Source organism: Crocodylus siamensis, chromosome 2, assembly GCF_052110815.1.
Source record: "Crocodylus siamensis isolate JL-2025a chromosome 2, ASM5211081v1, whole genome shotgun sequence".
Taxonomy (NCBI): domain Eukaryota; kingdom Metazoa; phylum Chordata; order Crocodylia; family Crocodylidae; genus Crocodylus; species Crocodylus siamensis.
The window spans coordinates 84,038,961-84,059,734 of NC_143396.1; the positions used below are offsets into that span (position 1 = coordinate 84,038,961).

Sequence of the window (20,774 nt, forward strand, 5' to 3'; positions counted from 1 at the left end):
CAAAGGTATCTTGACTATTTTTTCCTTTTTATACAGACATGATCCTACAAGATACAGAGACTCTCTGGAGCAGTGCTGAGACCCCTCAGTATTAATTTCACACCCAGACACCATATAGTAATATCAGGGGTCCTGGTTTTCTCTGTTTAAATTTGAAAATTCTCTGATAAAAAATAATGACTTCTCTGAATAAAACTCCCAAAATCTGTGTTTTTCAATGATTAAAAACATTGGAGACATGTAGGTGGCACATGTGGGTGCACCCCCTATGAAAAGGCACTGTTGACAGTGGCAGCCACTGCTTGCCATGCGCTCCCCCCCCATTGCCACCAACACTGCTGGCGGCATCTGTGGGCAGTCAGTGATTGCCACTGGCTGCTGTCGACACTGCTGTCGGTGTCTGTGGGTGGTCACCAATCCCTGGTTGGCACTCACCAACCTCCCCCCCGCCACTGACAGCGCTGGCGGCATCTGTGGGAGCACCCTGCTTATCACTGCCGTACTCCCGCCGCTGCGTTCCCACCGCTGCCACCATGCTTCTGCCACAGCCAGTGCTGCCATGCCCCCCACAGCTGCCAGGGGCATGTATCCTGCATGAGTAAAATGAAATAGTGCTAAATATATATGTATCAGTTGAACACAATGTTTTATTGAGATATTTACAATTTTAAAGCAATTTGGAAGCCTACCAGTGCCTCAATCACTATAATAAATTACATTCTATACATTTTGGTATTTGATTTTGGGTTTTTTTATCATGGAAAATCAGAGCTCCCCCTGCCCCTTTCACTCACCATGATGCAAATCCAGCTGTGGCTGTCCCTCCCCCTGTCCCCTCTGTCCCCCCTGTTTTGTGGCACTGAGCAGCCCTGATATGCCAGTGCTCTGCCCAGTGCTCACTCCCAAACCATAGCCCCTCAGCCCTGCTTGTGTCACTATGTTAGTAAGGATTAAAGCCTGTTCACTAACATAATTCTTCATTATCACCCCATCTGACTTCAGTTTGAGACTGAAAAAAAACTTTTGAACTGTTTAATTTAGCAAAACAGAAGCTTGGAGAGAACATGATCACAGTCTATACATTTATCAGGGGATAAAAACAGAGAAAGAAAAGAACTACTCAGGCTTGTGGACAATGTTGGCACAAGAAAAAAATGGATGAATCATGAATATATTTTAGGCTGGAAATTAAGAGAAAGTTTCTAACTTTTAGAGCATTCAAACTTTTGATAAAAGGCTTAGATTGTTTGCCAGATGCCTCTTAAGGAGTAAGTGGGAGATCTGGGATTAAAAAACAAGTTTCTGACTTCCTGTGCTCAAGCTGTGCTATACACAACACTATTTAAATCACTTTTATTAGTAGACCATCAAAATATGACAGAAGAGAAACAAGAGATAAATCTATAGGAACTCTGCCCTTGCATGACTTTATTGAAAGAATGGTTTTCCAAAGATCACATGATGTATTTAGATTAAATTATGTATTTAGATGACATGGACTTGAAATGTACTTTATTCTGAACACATAATTTCTTCATGAACCTGCAGTGACATGTCAAAGGAAATTATTGTATGTCCAACCAAGACAAGTGAGATTAGGTAGGTATTGTCAAGTAAGTATTGGATTCATTTCTCCAAGTTACATTTCTGTTGCAGTTATTAGTTAACTTTCTATATGACTTACAAAAGAGTATATGCCAAGATATATACTTAAATACATTTTATCTACAAGACAGCGCCCTAGAAACTCTGGCACAGTAATTCTGTGTTATCTAAAAAAAACAAATAAATTGGCTGTAAGCCATGCTAGCCAAGCAGCATAATATCAGTATTATAAATTATTAATGTTCTGTATCTGAAGTGTCCTATAGATCAAGATTATTATTTTATTTGGTATTTTATAGAGGGAAGAAATGGAATTTTCATGGTTAAACAAAAATCCTGAACATATTACAACAAGGAATCCAATTGTCTGGAACTAAGGTTAAAAATGTAGCGAAAAAATTGAAACTTAATTATTTTAAATTTCTGTGCCATGATTTTTGTACCATAGTACTTAGATTTATTTAAGCTGGTATATTTACCTATGCAATATCCTTCCAAGGGTGAAATCCTTTAAATTGTCACACTGTTTGGATTGCTTCTTGCTTAAAAAAGTGGGACTGTATTAGTCCCACTTTAAATATATACACAAGGAGAATTAACTCTGCTTTTTGGTTCTTGCCCTGCACTTCCTGCCTGATCTGATGCTTTGCTTTCTGCTCCCTACCCTATCTCACAGTGCTGCCCGTCCCCTCCTTGGTCTGCCATGTGCCACACACCAAAGCTGACTGTGGCTCTTGTGGCACCTGGGCCACATGTTAGCCGCCCCTGTTCTACTTTAACTCCTTTTCAGCAGATGTGAGGGATAGATTAATTAGATTAATCCATTACAAAAACCTCTCTCTCAATGTGACAGAATTAGTTAAGGTTTTTCTCAATGGCTTTCTCCACCAACTTTTACCGAATCACCAGAACTGTGAGTTCCTAGAGTGGGTGGACTTCAGGCTCTGCTAGCAGGCATGTGAGGAACACATGCCTGCTGTAATGGTGCAGCCTTCTCTAAGCTCCTTGCACCTGGGTTATAAATCAACTTTGTAGAAAGAGATAAAATTGCTATAATCCATCTGTCTGGTGCCAATGGCAGCTCAGGTACTAGGTTCAGTTTGTCTTATAGTTGTCTTGAAAAACAAATAAAAGCACTCACTATGAGCTGTACTTCTAATTCTGGCTTTGGGAAATTGAAACAAACACTCCTGGTCACCTTTGTAGGTGATTCTGCCCACTCACAAGCCCTCAGAATACTTGGGAACATAAGACAAAGCCCCTTTTTTTTTACAGGCTAAGGGAGAAGCTAAAGAAACATAATAATCCCTGTATCCTTTTCTGTGCAATAAGAGAAGAAAAACTCAATCACTGTGTACGAGTAGCTGCAAACAGCTTTTTGCCTCAGCCCACATGCTCGGACATACACTTTGTTGTGGAGCAAATTGTGCCACATGGAGCAAAATAACCCCACCTGGCTTCTCCTGGATCTGTGCTGTCCCCAGCAGTATAAAAAGTTGCTCTGGCAAGTAGCTTCAGGGCTACTCGCTCTCAGGAGCTTCTGGGACCCAGCCAATTGGTACCTGGGGATACGACCCCTTATGCCAGCTGGACTGCTGCAGCAGCCCTGAGAGTTCCCTGTACCCTCTACCCACTGCAGTAGTCTGGCAGTGCGGGCTGCTGCCTGGCTGTGACCTGCTGCCACCTGCCAGACCTGGATGAGGCATCTGCCCCTCTGGGCCAGTTGCCAGTGGGCTGTGACTGCAGAGTTGGACTTTGCGCAACACTAATGCCATGTGTGCCCCCTGCCCGGCCATCTGGGCAGCTATCGCCCAGGAGGTGTTCTGGGTGCAGTGGCCAGCTTTGTCAAAGCATGTCCTCCTGGCCCTAATAGACCTCCTGGTCAGCCACATCCAGCTGGGTCCAAGGTGCCAACTCTGAGCAGGCAGGGTCCTGCCACTGGCCTCCCTAGCAGGAATTTGGGTGTTCCTTATTGGAAAACAGAAAAATCCCTGATAAAAAAATCCCAAAGTCACTCTGTAAAATACCCCCAAATCCATGTTCCTTTACAATGAAAACAAAAGACCACTATAAAGAGAGAGAGAGAGAGAGAAAGTGAGACAGAGAGACGGTGATCAGGGGTTACCCCCCTCAGAGGCAGCCTAGTGGGCAGGCAAGTGTGCTTCAGCACCAGGGCGAGGGCTAACCATAGAGACGCTCTGGCAGTCAGAGCATCTGTATGAAGGACCCAGCTTCTGGTTGTCCTGCTTTTTTCTGTGCAGGTTTTTTTGACCCCTGGATATCCAGGGGTCTAATTTTGCCCCCATGGTGTAAACTTGCAGTAAGGGGAACATTTTCTCATTCCTGCATGTGCCTCTTTCAGTGTCTCAAAGGGATTTGAGATGCTGCAAGAAGCACATGAGGGCTCATCTGGATGTGCCTCAGGAGGGCAAAGGGGCAGCATCAAAGGGTGATATTCTGGGTTTGCCAGCTCCAGCAAAACCTATTCCATAAGGCCCCATTCTGATTGTTATCTCCTTGACCTAGCTCTGTAATCTCAGCTCTGCTACCTGTTGGAACACTTTAAAGTGCAGAAAACCCCAGATGGAAAAATACAAATAAAAAATAGTCTTGAAAGAGGGATTCAGTTCTCTAAGACAGAGCTCTTGAATTCCTTTTCCAGTTCAGTTTTACCTGCAGTAAACTCAGAGTGATGACTTACTCCAGGCCATAACTTACACAATCCTGATGCCTTTTAACAAGTACAGTCACAGAAACAATCTACTTCCTTGAGACAAAACACATTATGCCAAACTGCATGTCAACAGCTTTATAATTCATGTAAATAGCTAGTTAGTTGTCTTTATTCCTAGATAGTGGGCATGTCTACATCAGACACTTTACTGTGCAGTAGCATAGTTTACTGAGCAGTAAGCGTGTGTGTCTACATATGCAAACTCTCTTAAAAGTCTGGCTGCATCAGGTGGAAACACTATAATTTCCCCAGGCTACTCGCATGGTTCTTCCTTAACAGGGCTGCTCATAGTTAGCATCATGGTATACATGACAGGATTGTTGGATCTCTGAAGGTCCTTATGAGTATGGGAACATAACTTTCAGAGCCAATTGGAAACTGTTGTGTTGTACAGAAGCTAACATTATTTATTCCAGATTCATTAGAACCTGGATGCTGGGTGAAGTAGACTTTTCTTTGTTAGACTTCTTGGCCCTGACCAATACAGTTTGTTCCCTGACTCTACTCTTGCAGGCAGTAGGCATAAGGGAATTTTGTGGTGTGTCTTCTATGTACATTACTTTTCTCCCAGATCAACAAGGAATATAGAATTAGAAATAACCAATCCCCTTCAGAGGCAAAGAAACATTAAGTCCGGGGGAGGGTCAGAAAAAAATCTACTGTAGCTCCATCTCATGCCAAATACCTTCCAACACCCTCCAGCAAACTTGATGCTTTCAGTAGAAGACTGAAAACTTGGAAAATGGCAACATGATATAAGAGGAGAGAAGGAAAGACGAATGGCTCTTAGACTTAAAAAAAATTTGCTTTAGGAGCAGTGTCCTGTACAATTATACAATAGTCTGGGATGCAGACTATGTTCCTGCCCCTCCCACCATCTGCTGCAGGCCTACACTCACAACAAAATATGCCACCCTCAAGTTAAACAGAATTGATAAATGGAGAATGACTAAATATATTCAAGAAATATTGCAGTTAGATATTGGTGAATAATGATTTTTTTTTCAGTTTGATGATGGGCAAACAAGAACATGTGGGTCGCAGCACAACTGCAAGTTTTAATTTATTAATTTTTTTTTGAAAACAAGAAACCAAATTTACTTTTGGTACACTCAAAATATTTCATTTAATTTGAAGCAGTGTTTTACTTAATTTACAGGTTATTCAACTCTTTTATTTAACCTTTTTTGCTTTTAATTTAGGTCAGTTTTTAAAGGAAAAATGTCTCTTTGCATCAAGACAAAAGTTTAACTTCAAAGCTGTAAAAATCATACATATTCATTTTAGAGGTGTTAAACATTTCACTGAAAAATATTGTAATGAAATATTTTCATGATTTAAAAAAAGAAATATGACTAAAGATTCTGTTTTTGAAGCCTATAAACTTGAATAGTCCAAAAGCCTACTCTGACTTTACAGAACCACATATGGCACACAAAATTTCTGGCAGAAGGTAAGGTAGATTTTATAGACTATAGGCTAACTAAATCAGAGCTGCATACGCTTTCGTAATCAACAGCTTTCTTCATCAGGTCCTATGAAGGGATTGCAGGAAGCAGAGCTTCTAAATAGAAAGCAGTCATTAGAATACAAATGATAGGGAAAGGGAAGGAAAAAGGAGGTGGCACAGCTCGGACAAGTAAATTTGGTAGGAAAGAAAAAGCAGTTAACCCATTGATGGACATTGTAATTATAAATGCTAATCCAAGTAATGGGATAAGAATCCACAGCCTCTATTTAGACCTGTATTTAACACAATCCAATCCCTGGAAGATTTCTTGTTTTGCAATTTCCTGCTCAAGGTTGCTTTTTAAAATTGTTGTCTAAAAAAAGTAATATTTCTCATATAATGGCATAAATCTATGACCTCCCATTCATTTTGTGAATTACAGAAATTTTATGCATAATGTGACAACTGGGCTATGAAGGGTATACAAAGCTGTGAGGAGTTACCTTTTTCTCTATTACTTCTACCGTATTTTCCAGTATGAAAAAGGCAGACCAGGCATAACCAGAAGATAAAAGTGAGGGAACAGGAGCTGAAAAAATGCCTTTCAGCATAACACGTTCTTAGAACACGGCATGAAATCTGCTGATGAAAAGGTTTGTACTGTGTTGCATGTAGGCATAAAAGCCCATAGAACTTCCAATAACATGAGATATTTGAACTATATCCTAATTTTCCCCCTAAGAATCCATTATAAATCACAAGAATTTGAGGCAGTTCTGTTCAGTGAACGAACTCATCATTTTTCTTATGACTTCCATAAAAACATAACTTCTAACTACATTTTCTGTTCATGCCATCTCTTTATTTTTCAGAAAAATCAAAGTACAGTATCTACTGTACTTGTTCTGTGTTATTTGGTATTAAAATGTTTACACAAAGAAGAATCACCCTAGAGATGCGTGGGTGATAGCTTTGTTATTGTTGAAATCCTAAACCTGAGAAATTCTCTAGTCACTATGGCAATGAACTAAAACTTACCATGTACTGTAGCAAGGTTTTAAAAATGCTGCAGTGAATTTTTTTTCTTTATATAATGTACAAACAGTATGAGTTAAAATAGTGCCATGTTTGCTCTTCGAAACTATTGTGGCAGATAATACAGGTGAACCAGAGAGTTGGGCAGGTGAAGAGGCAGGCAGGATGACATAGAGATGGGAGTGGGAGAGAGAGAGAGACAGAGAGAGAGAGAGAGAGATGACCCAGTCCACCCTCACTGACAAGAAGAGGTTTGCCAATGTCTTCAGCTAAAGCAAGGTTACACGTAGGGTGCTTACAAACATGGACAATCCTACTGGTAGCTTTTGTTTTAGCAATTTGGGATCCAGATACATTGAATACTATAATATAGGTAGCCTACATAAAAATACTTACTTCCATAAGCTGAAGGGCCAGACCTTGCAAACAGTAAATTAAGCAGTCCCACTGAAACTGCTTGTGATAGTAAGCATTTGTAGGATACATATTCAAAAGATCTCATTATGGATTCAAGGCCTTATAGTCAAACAATCATATGCCTTCAACCAGTTGTGAGGTAGAACAAGCTGCCTTTCATATCTGCAACCGTAAACTGTTTGTATGGAAAAATCTTAGTATTTAGTGTTTCATTGTTACTATTATTACACTACCTACTAGTAATCAGTAAAATAAAGCAATATAAAGATGTACATTACTTTTCTTCCTATTTCTGTTGCATACTACAATGACCACGGGTACTAGTCACATGTTACATTCTAACCCTTCATTTTGGCATTTAGCATCTTTGAATCATTCCATTGTGTCATCTACCCACCTCTATATGTATAATATTGGTTGCTACCATTTTTTACCATGCCAAAGAGCACAGTCTGTATCAGGCAGATGTGTCCAACCAGGTGGTGATTCCTCTTTATTCCTAATTAATGTAAAGTAACTAAATAATAATCTCCTTTCTGATGTGGTTTCACTAGCTGACTGTAAGCAACCACCTGTAAGTTTTCAATAGAAAGGCCAGGGGTCTTCATTCATTAACTTTCTTGAAGGTCTATATCTTTTCAATGTAGAAGAGTTGTCTTGAACATGTCTTGGACAGCTTGATTTTTGTTCAAAGAGATTCCATATTGACTTCAGGATGTCTATCTGCTTCCTCTTTGTGCCTTCATAAAAATGTTTTATGAAGGCACAAAGGTGACATCTGTTTGCAGCCACAATGTTTTCCTTTTGTTTTAATCATAATAGTTATCACTATTTGGTCTATAAAACTGAATAACTAAATTAACAGGTGAGGGAATATCACAGCTTTCAGAGCACATACATACATGCATACATACATGATATAGAATAATGCTAAATGTTTAGCAGGATAAAATCACAGTTTTTCCTACCGTTGGACTTTCCTTAGGCCTCTTTCTTCTTTGGGTTCATTCTTAATTCTTACTTCCCCTGATGATTAAATGAAAAGTTCCTATGGGTATGAATGGAATAACTCAATCAGAACTGCCAGAAGTACCCACAAGTGGCCAAAACAAAACAAATTGTTTATGCAGTATCAATAATTGGGTTCCTGTTCTTTAATTGCAAAGGAAGATTAAATTACCCAGTGTATAAACCAAATGTAACACATGCTAACTGTAACAGGAATTCCTATTTGCCTTCAAAGCACAATAATAAAACATATTTTCCATCAATGAAGTGCAAGAAAGAACAAGCCATCAGCTGTTCTGATTTTGAATAACCAAGGTGATATTTAGCTTCACTGACTTCAGTGGAGCCAGGATTTCACCCACAGTTCACATAAGGGGTAAATTTCATTGAGAACCATGATCATACTCAGAAGTGGATCCAGAATTTTATAAAGTGGATCCAGGAGCAGCAACTGGTGCAGATGTGGCTGCACACCTGGTCTCAGCTGCCAGTGGAGGGTTTGGGATTGAGAGCGTGGTCGGGAATAAAAAGGTAAGAAAGGTTTATTGACTTAACAAACACACACCTACGCGTAGTATAATAAGCAATGACAGACAATAACAATTCACATCGGCAACTTATCAGCAGTCCCCTCTGATGCCTGATGTATGACCAGTTTCTCTTCTACAAAGCTCAGCGAAGTCAGGCATCCCTGATTACCGGTGTCTGAGGGGTATCAGGAAGGACCCTGGTATTCAGTCCTTGGGCTCCTTGAGATCTACGGGCCTACTGAATCCAGGTCAGCAGCTAATTTCTAAATTAGTAGCTTCTCTTACAGAGCTGCATTTTCTTTTTCATGATTTCCGGATAACTTCGGAGCTATGCTGGTAACTGACAGCCATTCAGATTCTCCCACAATAAACTTTCTTTAGGACTGACCAATACCAGTACAAGCCTTTGCATTCTTCTGATAAGGTTAATTTTAACTGTGGTACAAGGCCTTGCTAAATGTACTGGGCCTCACTACATACAAGGCCTCATTAATCTTTGACTTTAATTAGTCTCTCAGTGGCAACGTACACCTTACAATATATGAACAGATAATAAGAAACACCTGTTCTAATCCTCACAGCATTCAGCAAGCACCTTAGACACAATTTTTAGCTGTTATACCACCTGTTCTCAGCCCTCTCCTCACCAGGCAGACCTCACCCCAGGAGCAGCAGTAAGTCCTGAAGAAGGTAAGCCTTCCCTTCCCTTCTCTGTCTGCTGCTGCCATATCTTCACTGTCTATGCTGCCCTGGAGGCAAGGAGAGCTGCTGTCCCAGGCAACCTGGGCAGCCCAAGGGCTGGACTCAGCCTAGGACAGTGGGCAATGGTTGTAGCAGGCAGATGAGTTCTCCTTCTCCATGCCTGCTCCCAGGTTGGCAGGGAACACCCAGGTGGAGCAGCCAGGGTGCAGGGGGGACCCACCGCCCACCGCCACTGCTGGGATTCTGGGCTGAGCCCAACCCCACACAGCCCAGCTGGAGTAGAATAGGAGCTCCTTTTACCCCCAGGATAGTGGGGACATTGGCAGCAGCAGGCAAAGGAGGGGGGAATGGAATGGAAGGAGAGGAGGAGGAGGGAAAGCCTATTTGTTATACAAGAAAGCTGTGTACTAGTCCCACTCAGAAACTATAAACCCCTCCCTGTTTCTGGAGTGGCAGCAGAGGTGTAACAAGTGATTTCATGGGGCAAAAAAGGTGAAAGCAGGGGCAAGAGTGGGGGTCAAAGACTTGTAACAAGTGCTCCAAGGGGACACTGAGCAGAGCACATAGCCTGGTGCCCACTTGTCATCTAATGAGCCACTGCTACCCAGTGAAATTCTGCCTGGAGATATGATCAGTTGAGGGACCAGAAAACATCCCCACAATCTCTGGTGGTCCCCTGAAGGGAAAGGAATGGGATATGCCTCTGAGCATGGATTGGAGAGGAGGGAATGCTTACCTGCTTTGGGGCTTAAAAAAAAGTCCTTGGCTGCTGCTCCTCAGAAAGCAGGGTGCAGTTGTGTTACTGCCTCTCCTTTGGATCTGCCTCTGATCATACTGACAGTGCACACATGAGAATAAATCACATTGGTGAAAGAGGTACTGGAAGGAACTTGTGTGTCCCAGTAATGGGTATAGCATATACGCTCATACACAACAGAAATTAAGAATGAGGATCCCATTCCACTTTATATACCTACATGGCTCATGCATAACTGTGTGACTAAAATTTTATATGTATTTATGTGCAGTTTGGGTTTCTATTTCCCCCTGCAGCAAAACAGAATTGTCCTGAATGTATACTAGCTGGAGGGAGGGAGGGGTGAGAGCAAGAGAACCCTTCCTTGTTAAAGCCCAATAGCCTAGTGATTAAGGCACTTGCTTGGATAAAAGGAGATCCAGTTCTAGGTTTGAACCTACAGCTCTTACTTTCCAGCAAAATGTTTTGAACCACCAAGCCACAGGGCAGGTATTATACAAATCTCTCTGCTCTACTGCACCTTGCATGTTATATTCATTGGATAAAATGGACAAATAATATTTCTGCCCTGCTGGGGGAAAGGACCAAAGTTCTGACTTAAGGTTTCCTACCATCCAGGGCAGCATTATCTCACTCAGCTGTGCTTTCTGTTTTTCTGCCTTCCTCCTGACTGTAGGACAAAATATGAGCACAATGCTTTTCCCCTGTCTGATATCTAATACCAGCTAGTCACAGGCTTTTGCTGACATGCAATTTTAAGATTTATCCGCCTTTCATGAGTGTCTGTGTATGATGCTGCACATCTGCTCAGCCAGAGTGCATCCCCCATGAGCATACTCAGATGGCATGGGCATACTTGAGCACCCATGTCTGAAACTCTGTGCAGGTGTCAAAAGCTGCAGTTAGCTGACTTTGTATGTGCCAATTAGATGTATAAAGTGAGAACAGATTTAGCCTTAAACAACTCGGTTCTTTTAAATGTATAATTCTCTAGCACAGAAGATTATATTCTGCATATGCTGGCAGTATTTAAGTATATACTTCCATCTATTATGTATCACTTTATTAGAATGTATAGATTATAAAAGATCCTTCACTTCCTATTTCCTTTATATGGCTATATTGTCTTGCTAAGATATCTTTAGGGCTGTGTATCTATTTTAATGTGCCTTCCCTCTCTCCTGCCCTGTCCTATTTAATCATTTATCCACTTGTGATCTTTTTCTTTGTCCTATTAATTCTTTTCCCCAGTGATCACACTGGCACACACTACTAAGCAGCAAGGAAGTTGATTGCTGGGTTTGTTGCTGCATTCAGTGAAAATAGTTGCTTATGATTCCATTGAGCCCATTAAAGGGTATAATTATGTTTTCTGTTTTCCTGAGTGCAGGATTCACATGGCCGGTATCCAAAAACTTACAATTTTCTGCTCAAAAGAAATTCACAGATTGAGTATCAATGTCAGAACTTTTAACTGAGATTGAACAACATACTTCAATAGTCACCTGTTAGTATTAGCCAACACAAAATACCATTTTTACACAAATACAAGATGAGGTCCCCCACACCAATCAGCATGGGGAAAAAAGACCCTCATCTTACATTTGCATAGATGGAAACCTCACTAACTACATTGTCTATCATTAAACTGCTGCCAAAAGCAGAATGTACTTAGTAACAGAAACCACCGATGAAGTTGATTAAATGCAGCCAGCACTGATCATGTCTGTAAAACACATGGCCCATAAGGCAAACAAACTGATAGGAACTTAGCACAAGGATAGATTAGTACAGCCCATTTGAATAACAGCCTTCCATATCTGACAAATATGAACAAATGGGCCCCCAAACAGTTCACCCAGAATCCCTCTGTTGCCCCCTCTCTTGGCCTGGTGCATACGATTAGTGGGGCCCGCCCTCCATGAGGTGCAGCTAGGCTAGGTTGCCCTGCATATCGTCTGTATATAAATTTGGGTGGATCCCAGGACTCCTGGAAAAAAACCACCTGTTTCTAGTAATGAGTGGAAGGCTAATTAGCACATGGCTCCTTTGTGGGGGATATCCAGAGTACACACTCATACTGAGTAGTGCTGAGCTATGGGATCACTGTGGTTTGAAATGCTGTTGTCTCTGCTGGGGCCTAGCCAAATGAACTATATAGGAAATCATAAGCCTTTGGTATTTGAGCTAATATTATGGATAGTTTGTACTTTCTATAGCAGGGCACAAAAGTGCTGCTTAAAAGTATATTTATGGAGTATCTGTACTAAAACTTGCAGTAGTTTCAAAAAGATATGGTGCATTATTTCTGCCTGAATTAAATCTATGGGTACTTTATGAATGTTACTACTCGTCTATTTCTTTTCTTTTGAGGTAAGTGTTTTAAAATTTGTTCTTCACTTCTACATGCTAAGGAAGAGCAGGGTCTAATAAAAGGGAGAGGGGAAGATGCTGTAGTGGGAAGGCAAGTGGGGCTACCTGACCCCCCCCAGATTTATTTTCCCTGCTGTAGCAGTAGGAGGGGGTCAAATTCAAGGCAGATATTCAACAGTTAGATTTTATACCTGGAAAATTATACAAATTAATACATTTTCCGTATATAGAGTCTAATTATTTACCTATATTCAAGTAAATGTGGTACTATAGTTTAAGGTCTAAATACTATAACTATTGTTTTTCTTTCCAATTTACAATTTATATGATTTACTCATCATATAAACATGTATCATTAATTAGATAACATTAGATCATGTTTTATTATTTGAACAGAAGAAAATGAAGCATCTTTAGTACATAAGAGCAGTAGGGGCACTTATGCTGTTTTTGGACCAATTATGCTTGGTTCATATGTGGAGGGCAAGTCTACACTGCTTCTGTGGAAATAGTTTGGACAAACCCAGGAGAATTTCAGCATATCTATCCTCATCCATAGCAGGATTCATCAGCAATCTGGGGCACTTTTCAGTGTTAGGAGAGAAATGAAGACTTTAATCTAGCAATACATCTCCCATCTGCTTTCCTTAATTAATTATACTTTGAGATTTAACGTCCAACTGGTGAGAGTACTCAAGCAGCAAATTAGATATCTTATATTTTAAAATTCATTAATGAATTAACATTGTGATAGGAAATCACATTTCCTATCATGTAATGCTTCCATTTAAACAAAATAATGGCATTTCCTTGGAGATTTTCTGGTAATTTTGGCTGTTAATTCTTTTTAAAACTCAGAAAAATCAGAACAAAACCTAAGTTAAATCTATGAAGATGAGATGATATAAACATCTATCTGCCTTCCTCATAAATAGCTTACATTAGAGTGCCCTATTCTTGTTTGCATTTAATACCTGAGTTGATTATTATACTAAATTATTTCCTGTTTGAAGTATAGATTTTTCACATCAGTGTGACAGGTCGTTCTGTGACTTTTAATTATTTTTATCCTGGAGGATATTGTCTGAAAAACACACTTGGCAAAGTGATTGAACCAGAAAGAGGCATCTAACAAGACTAAAATTTCAATGTGCAGGACAAGGTCATAACGCTTGAAAAGTCAGTTGGCTGAATGATTTTAAAGCCTTCTTAATACTCCAGATAAAGGTGTCATTAGAGCTGGACCTATATGATAGGTATCTCAGCAGAAAAGCCAAACAGTGCAGGAGTGTCAAACTCATCCAGTCCCACATGCCACAGAGGGTCACTGGGCCAGTCTGTGTGCTGGATAGGGACTGTGCACCAGAGCTAGCATGCAGGGTTTGTCCACTGTGAATGCCCCATGCTGTGCCCAGCCCCCTGTGCTGCAGGCTGTGCCCATGCCTGGTCCAGCCCCGTGCACCACATGAAGCATACACTAACCCCACTCTGGAAGTTGTGCTGCATACGGTCCACAAATTAGATCTGGTGCTGTAGCAGTCTGGGGTGTGAGCTGCTCGACTGGCCTTGCCATGAACACTGGGTGACCCCAGAGGCTGGGGGGGGCATGGCTAACTCCTGCAGGCAGTGACAGCACTGTTGGCGGTGGGAGCATGGCAGAGGCAAGTGGGGAGCTGCCACAGGCAGCTGCAGTGCTGTCAGTGGAGGAGGGAAGGGGTGGTGAGTGCCGACCAGTGGTCGGCCACCACCTGCAGACACCGCTGGCAGTGTCAGCAGTGGCCAGAGGCAACAGTGTCAGTGGCACTGTGTTGCAGGGGGTGCACTGCCAAACTCAGGGGGTGCACATGCACCTGTGTGCACCCCCTATGCATCACCAATGCACCCTGCACACTGGCTCCAGTGCAACCCAATCCAGACTGTCCTTGGAGCCAGCACTAAGAGCCAGTCCAGCATGGGGACACTATGCAATGAGCACTCTGGACTGACATTCTGTGCTGCATGCAGTGCCTGTGGTGTCAGCTTCAACATGCATACCAAACCAGCTCTGCATGCTGCATGTGATGTGCAGAGTCAGTCCAAAACCCATGGACTGGATCATAGGGCTCCACAAGCCACATCCAGCCTGTGGGTCATATGTGTGACACTCGTGGTTTAGTGGGTATAGAGACTATATTACATTTAGCCCCCTACAAGTGATCTCTCCAGGTCAGCTGAGATGGGAAAGGAGGGGCAATGTTGGAAGCATGCATTACTATCCCCTGGGGTATATCTGTTCTGTGAATAAAAGAATGCGTCAGGATCCAGGACTGTCAGAGAAACATCTGGCAAACACTAAATTCACTTTAATCATCTCCAGTACCCCACCATCAAAAAACAAATTGGATTACACTGAATATAAATTCTACATTAATTTTCAGTAGAATCCTCTCCCTTGTAATATCAGCCCTTTAAACTCTGAATGGTTGGTTACAATGGTGTGTGTGTGTGTGTGTGTGTGTGTATTTATCTCACAGCTGAAATTTATAGCATATGCAAGACACACATAGGAATATCTGTGAGCTAGGGCATGCCTATTAGCACAGACCCAAGTGATGTAAATTGTACCAGTTCAAAACTAGGCAATATGATTCAAGATAATCTACCCCTCTCAGGCAAACTGCCTCCCTACTTTCTCTTCTCAGGTCAGAGGAGTCATTTGTTGCTGGCTGTTTCAAATGTAAGTCAAGATATATGCTGCACTGCCAGAAAGGGAGTATATCTAAAGTTTTACTTACTCTTTCTCTGTATCTACCTGTCTGAGTGACATACAGTAAATGCTCATTTGTAAGTAGGAATGATTCATGCTAGAACTGAAAGGTCTTCTATCCCCTTACTGTGTGTAATTGAAGTGTCAGCCTATGCCAACAACAGAAAACCTGCTTTTTAACAAGAATATCAAATGATTGTCTCGCACTCTATTGAAACCCAGATATCATTCTGACTTGTTCACACTTATGGAATTGTAACAAGGTGCTTGTTTCAGGGGTGGCCGCAGCACCCCCAGGTGGCTACTCAGCTCTAGCTTGTTCCTGTTTATTCCAGGAGCTTTAGTTAAAGCGTGCCCGCCGCCATTTGAAACATGGGGACACTGACTACACGTGATACATAGGCTGCTGGAGTGTGCTAATTAACACACTGCAGCAGACTCACAGCAGGGTCGATTAATCAAGTCTGTTATGCTATGTGCTAATTAGCATGCATCAGAGCAGAGCTCCATCATGTGTGTAGGTGCCCCTGCTTTTGAAAATTGTCACAGGTGATTCCTGATTTGGCTTGTTACAGACAGCCTCAGGGTGGCCTCTTGCTTCTCGGCCTGTAGGGTTTCTGTGAAAGCCCCCGGCTCCTGTTGTTGCTGTCGCTGCTGGCTCTGGGGTGAGTGTTTGATCAAATCTTTTCCTCCTTTAGTCTGTGCCCAGGTTTGTCTGGCTGGCAGACCCTAGGTTTTGCTCCCCCCTCCCAGTAATGGGGTAGGAGCCCCATTACAAGAATTATATAAAATATCTGAGGCTGCTATAAAAACTATGTCTGGCCAACACCAACACCACCGCAAGATCCCAGCCCCAGAGCAGCTCCCCACCCAGCTGCACACCCTGCCAGCACTGCTGGGGCAGATCTCTATGGAAACCCTAGCCCTGCACTGTCATGGCTCTGCCCACTCCTGGGATCTGCATGGAAACTGGCTGCAGTGATGGAGGCAGGGGCTGCTTGGAAATGGAGTCTTCTATGGTCCCAATCTGGCCTTCAGGGTGGACGTTACCCACTCTGATCTAGATTTTTAGAGCACATCCAGGGCATGGAGAACGACTGTCCATGGCATAAGCTATTCCGCATTCACCACAAAGGTAACAATTACCATGCATCAGCAGTGAGCCTCAGCTTGTTAACAAAATCCGAAATAGGAACATTTTCAACCTAGCAGTCACTGTATTAAACTAAGCCATTCTAGCCCCTGGACAACATCCAGCACAGCTCATGCTGTTTCCAAGAAGTTCCCAGGGGGCACAGTGATATAAAGTACAAGACAGTCAGCCAGCAGTACTTCTTAGCTCTTAATATCTGTGCTGACATGAAGGGCCATCCAATTCTGTTGAAATCATGAGTAAAAGCTACAAGAATCCTAAATGGAGAGAATGCAAACAATATTACAGTAAACCTTCCTTGGCTTACAGACCATGTATTTTCCACTTCAGGTTCCACATTCAAAATGACCTTTGTCCATATAACTAGTGTTGGGGTCAGGCCCATCTTACATACTGCATGTAGAAGCAGAGCAGTTATATCTAGCACTCTGATTTTTCCACTTAATCCCACTTTAATGAGACTTTATTACTGTGTCTCAAGAGATAATATTATAAACCTAGGTAATTAAAAATAGATCTAAAAACATAATCTTATTTAGCATTCTACATCCAAGTAAGATCAATTTAGGGTCAGGAGATTGTCAAAGGCTTCTCTCCAAATTAGATAAATGCAAACAAACAGGGAAAAGTCTGCATTAAAACACTTAGCATGTCCTTTCCCTTTTCAAACTAAACTCTTAACTCTTTTCAAGTTTTAACATTTTCTCTGTTATTGAAAGTATCAAATAGTAGTAGTGGAAACATGGACAAACAGCTAAGGAGGAGAATAAAAGTATTGCTCAGGCATGCAGGGTTGAAATCAGAAAGGCCAAAGCGCAGTTGGAGTTGCAGCTAGCAGGGCACGTGAAGGGTAACAGGAAGCATTTCTACAAGTATGTCAGCAACAAGAGGAAGATCAGGGAACATGTGGGACGCTTACTGAATGGAAAAGGCAACCTAGTGACAGAAGATGTGGAAAAAGCTGGAGTACTTTTTTACCTCAGGTTTCACAGGCAAAGTCAGCTCCCAGACTGCACCAGGCAGCATGGTTTGGGGAGGAGGTGAGCAGTGACAAACGAATGGGTTAGGGATTATTTAGAACATCTGTTTGTGTACAAGTCCATGGGGCTGGATGAGATATACCTGAAGGTGCTAAGGGAGTTGGCTGTTGTGCTTGCAGAACTACTTGCCAATATCTTTGAAAACTCCTGACAGTTGAGAGAGGTTCCATATGACTGGAAAAGGGTAAATATAGTGCCCATCTTTAAAAGGGATAAAAGGAGGATCCAGGGAACTACAGACTGGTCAGCCTCAACTCAGTCCCTGGAAAAATCATGGAGCAGGTCCTCAATGGATCCGTTTCTAAGCACCCAGAGGAAAAAATAATTAGGAGTCAGCATGGATTCACCAAGGGCAAGTCATGTCTGATCAACCTGATTGCCTCCTATGGATGAGATGACTGGGTAAGTGGATGCAGGGAGAGCAGTGGACATGATATACTTTGATTTTAGCAAGGCTTTATTATGGTCTCCCACAACTTTCCAAGCAAGCTAAGGAAGTATGGGTTGGATGAATGGAATATAAGGTGGGCAGAAAACTGGCTAGATCATCAGGTATCCAGTGGAGTGCCCCAGGGGTTGATCCTGGGACAATTTTTGTTCGATATCTTTATCAACAATGTGAAAAATGAGACAGAGTGCATCCTTAGCAAGTTTGCAGATGACACCAAGCTGGGAGAAGTACTACATATGCTGGAGGGTAGGGCTTCAGGGTTCAGAAAGACATAGACAAGTTGGAGGATTGGATCAAAATAAATCTCATGAGGTTCAATAAGGACAAGTGCAAAATCCTGCACTTAGGACAGAACAGTCTCATGCACAGGTACAGGCTGGGGGCTGACTGACTAGGCAGCAGCTCTGCAGAAAGGGACCTGGGGTTTACGGTGGACAATAAGCTGAATATGAGCCATCATTGTGGCCTTGTTGCTAAGAAGGCTAATGGCATACTGGGCTGCATTATTTGGAGCATTGCTAGCAGATCATCAAGGGAAGTGATTGCTCCCTTCTAGTCAGCACTAGTAAGACCACATCTGGAGTAGTATGTCCAGTTTGTTCCCCCTCCCCCAACAGAAAGGATGTGGGGACACTGAAGAGAGTCCAACGGGGGGCAATAAAAATGGCTAGGGGGCTGGGGCACGTGACTTATGAGGAGAGGCTGAGGGAACTGGGCTTATTTAGTCTGGAGAAGAGAAGACTGGGGACGGGGCAGGAGAGATTTAAAGCAGCCTTTAACTACCTAAAGGGTGGTTCCAAAGAGGATGTAGCTAGACCAGGAGCTGGCAATTTTTTCAGGCAGAGGGCCACTTACTGAGTTTTAGCAAGCCATCAAGGGCTGCATGACAGGCAGCCAGGGGCAGAGAAATATTAATTTTCTAAATTTTTTAGGGGCCCCGCAGGCTGGATAGAATGGCCTGGTGGGCCACATCCAGCCTTTGGGCTGCATTTTGCCACCCCCTGAGCTAGACTGTTCTTAGTGAGAACATCTACACATGCATTTGATCCGGGACCAGTTTACTCGAGAGTAAACAATTTGTGAGTAAATCCTCCTGGGCAGGCATCTACACATATAGGGATGCAGGAGCAGATTTGCTGCTATTGGGCATTTTTACACACATATGTGTTGCAGCACCGGGTGCTTTGAAAGGTGCCTGGTGCTGCAACACATGCAGTTGTATAAGTGGCAAAATGTACATCAGCGCTGAGAAAATGGCAGCAGCACGCTTTTGAACTAAAACACCTCAGAGGTGCTTTAGCTCATCAAAAGTGCACCACCGCCATTTTGTGTGTGTGTTGACACACATTTCACCACCTATACAACTTCATGCAGCACAGTGAAGTTCACCTTAGTCTGCTCTGAAGCGGCAGATTTCTGGCACATTGCTGGAAAAACAGTATGTGTATAAATGCTCAATGGCAGCAAACTGCGCCTGCTTCTTGGAGCCCTGCAATGGGCCCCTGCCACCACCAGGGGCAGCTCTAGGCTCCCCTGGGTGTTAGTCCATGAGCTGGCAGGGAGCACTGGGCCAGGAGATAGGTGTCTCTTGGATAGCAGAGGCAGGTTAAGATTCATTAGGACCCTGGGCAAACAGAAAATTGGAAGCCCCCAATATCCCATTATAAACATGAATGTATCAAAAGCATTAGTAAATAGATCTGTTAAATGTTTAAATGGTGCAATAATAAATAAAACTGCCCAGAGCTGGGTGGTCTTTGGGCCAGGCTCTTCGCTACCTTCAAGTGTCACATGACCTGCAACCCAACCCACCTGTAATTTGCGTGTGTGTCTCTGTGTCTCTATGTCTGTGTGCCTGCCTCTCATTCCCAAGCCATAGACCCCTCCTCTCCCCAGCCCTAATATTTCCACTCACCCCTACCTGCTTCTCACCCATTGTCTTGTGGCATTTTCATTGCCTGGCCTTCTTGCATATTGGCTTCTAGTGTAGCAAAATCTCCAGTTTTTCTTTTTTTTTCCTTTTAAAATGCATTCCCTCTCCTTCTCCAACCATTTCTGACTTTTTCTCTCCCTCTCTATTCCTTATAGATAAGTATAAGAAGCTAAGATGTAGGATAAACTTTAACATTTTATCTTAGGTAGTAGGTTTTATTTTTCTCTCCCCTCTGCAAATAAGTGCCCTGCTATTTTGATATAATGTTGTAAGTGATAATTATTCTGTTTGTATTGATTTTTTTTTAATGCTTTTATATTGTGTGATTACTGTTTTAGGCCTATATATGTAAGTTAGCATAAGTCATGTCAAGTTTTCATCTTGTAATGTTAAGCCTCCATCTTATCCCCATGCCTGGTTGTGTAATCTATGACTCACACCTACTCCTCCTATGTAAATTGGTTCCTGAATGAATGGGGATAAATGAGGGTGCTTGAGAGACAATGGCAGTAGGTCTAAAAATAGCTCCCTCTGAATGACCAAACCATCAACACCAATACCTGGACCAATAACCCAGCCCTTGGAACCACCCTCAGCATTCAAGAAACAAAAGATGAGGCAACTCACCATTGTGCCAAGGCTCCACATGCTCAGTAAGAATACCTGGAGCCCTCTGGAACAGGACTGGCCTTGCCTGGACAGGCCGTCCCCACAGGAGATCATAAGTAGTCTGCCCCATAAAAAGGGTTAGTTAAGACTGACTTTTTGGGATGCCCTCTCCATCTGGACCAGCACCGTGCCACACCACCTATACACCCAGAGGCCCTGCTGGTGACCCCC

General features: G+C 42.5%; 1 long non-coding RNA gene across 1 annotated transcript in view; it reads right to left on the bottom strand.

Moving 5' to 3' along the window:
* LOC149870459 (uncharacterized) overlaps positions 1-20,774 on the bottom strand; it is a 44,590-nt gene continuing 23,816 nt past the window's right edge. Inside the window, exons 3-4 of the long non-coding RNA XR_016440759.1 lie at positions 8,210-8,289; positions 1-590 (exon numbers count right to left, since the gene is read on the bottom strand). This is a non-coding gene — a long non-coding RNA (uncharacterized LOC149870459). The remainder of the gene's footprint in view (positions 591-8,209; positions 8,290-20,774) is intronic.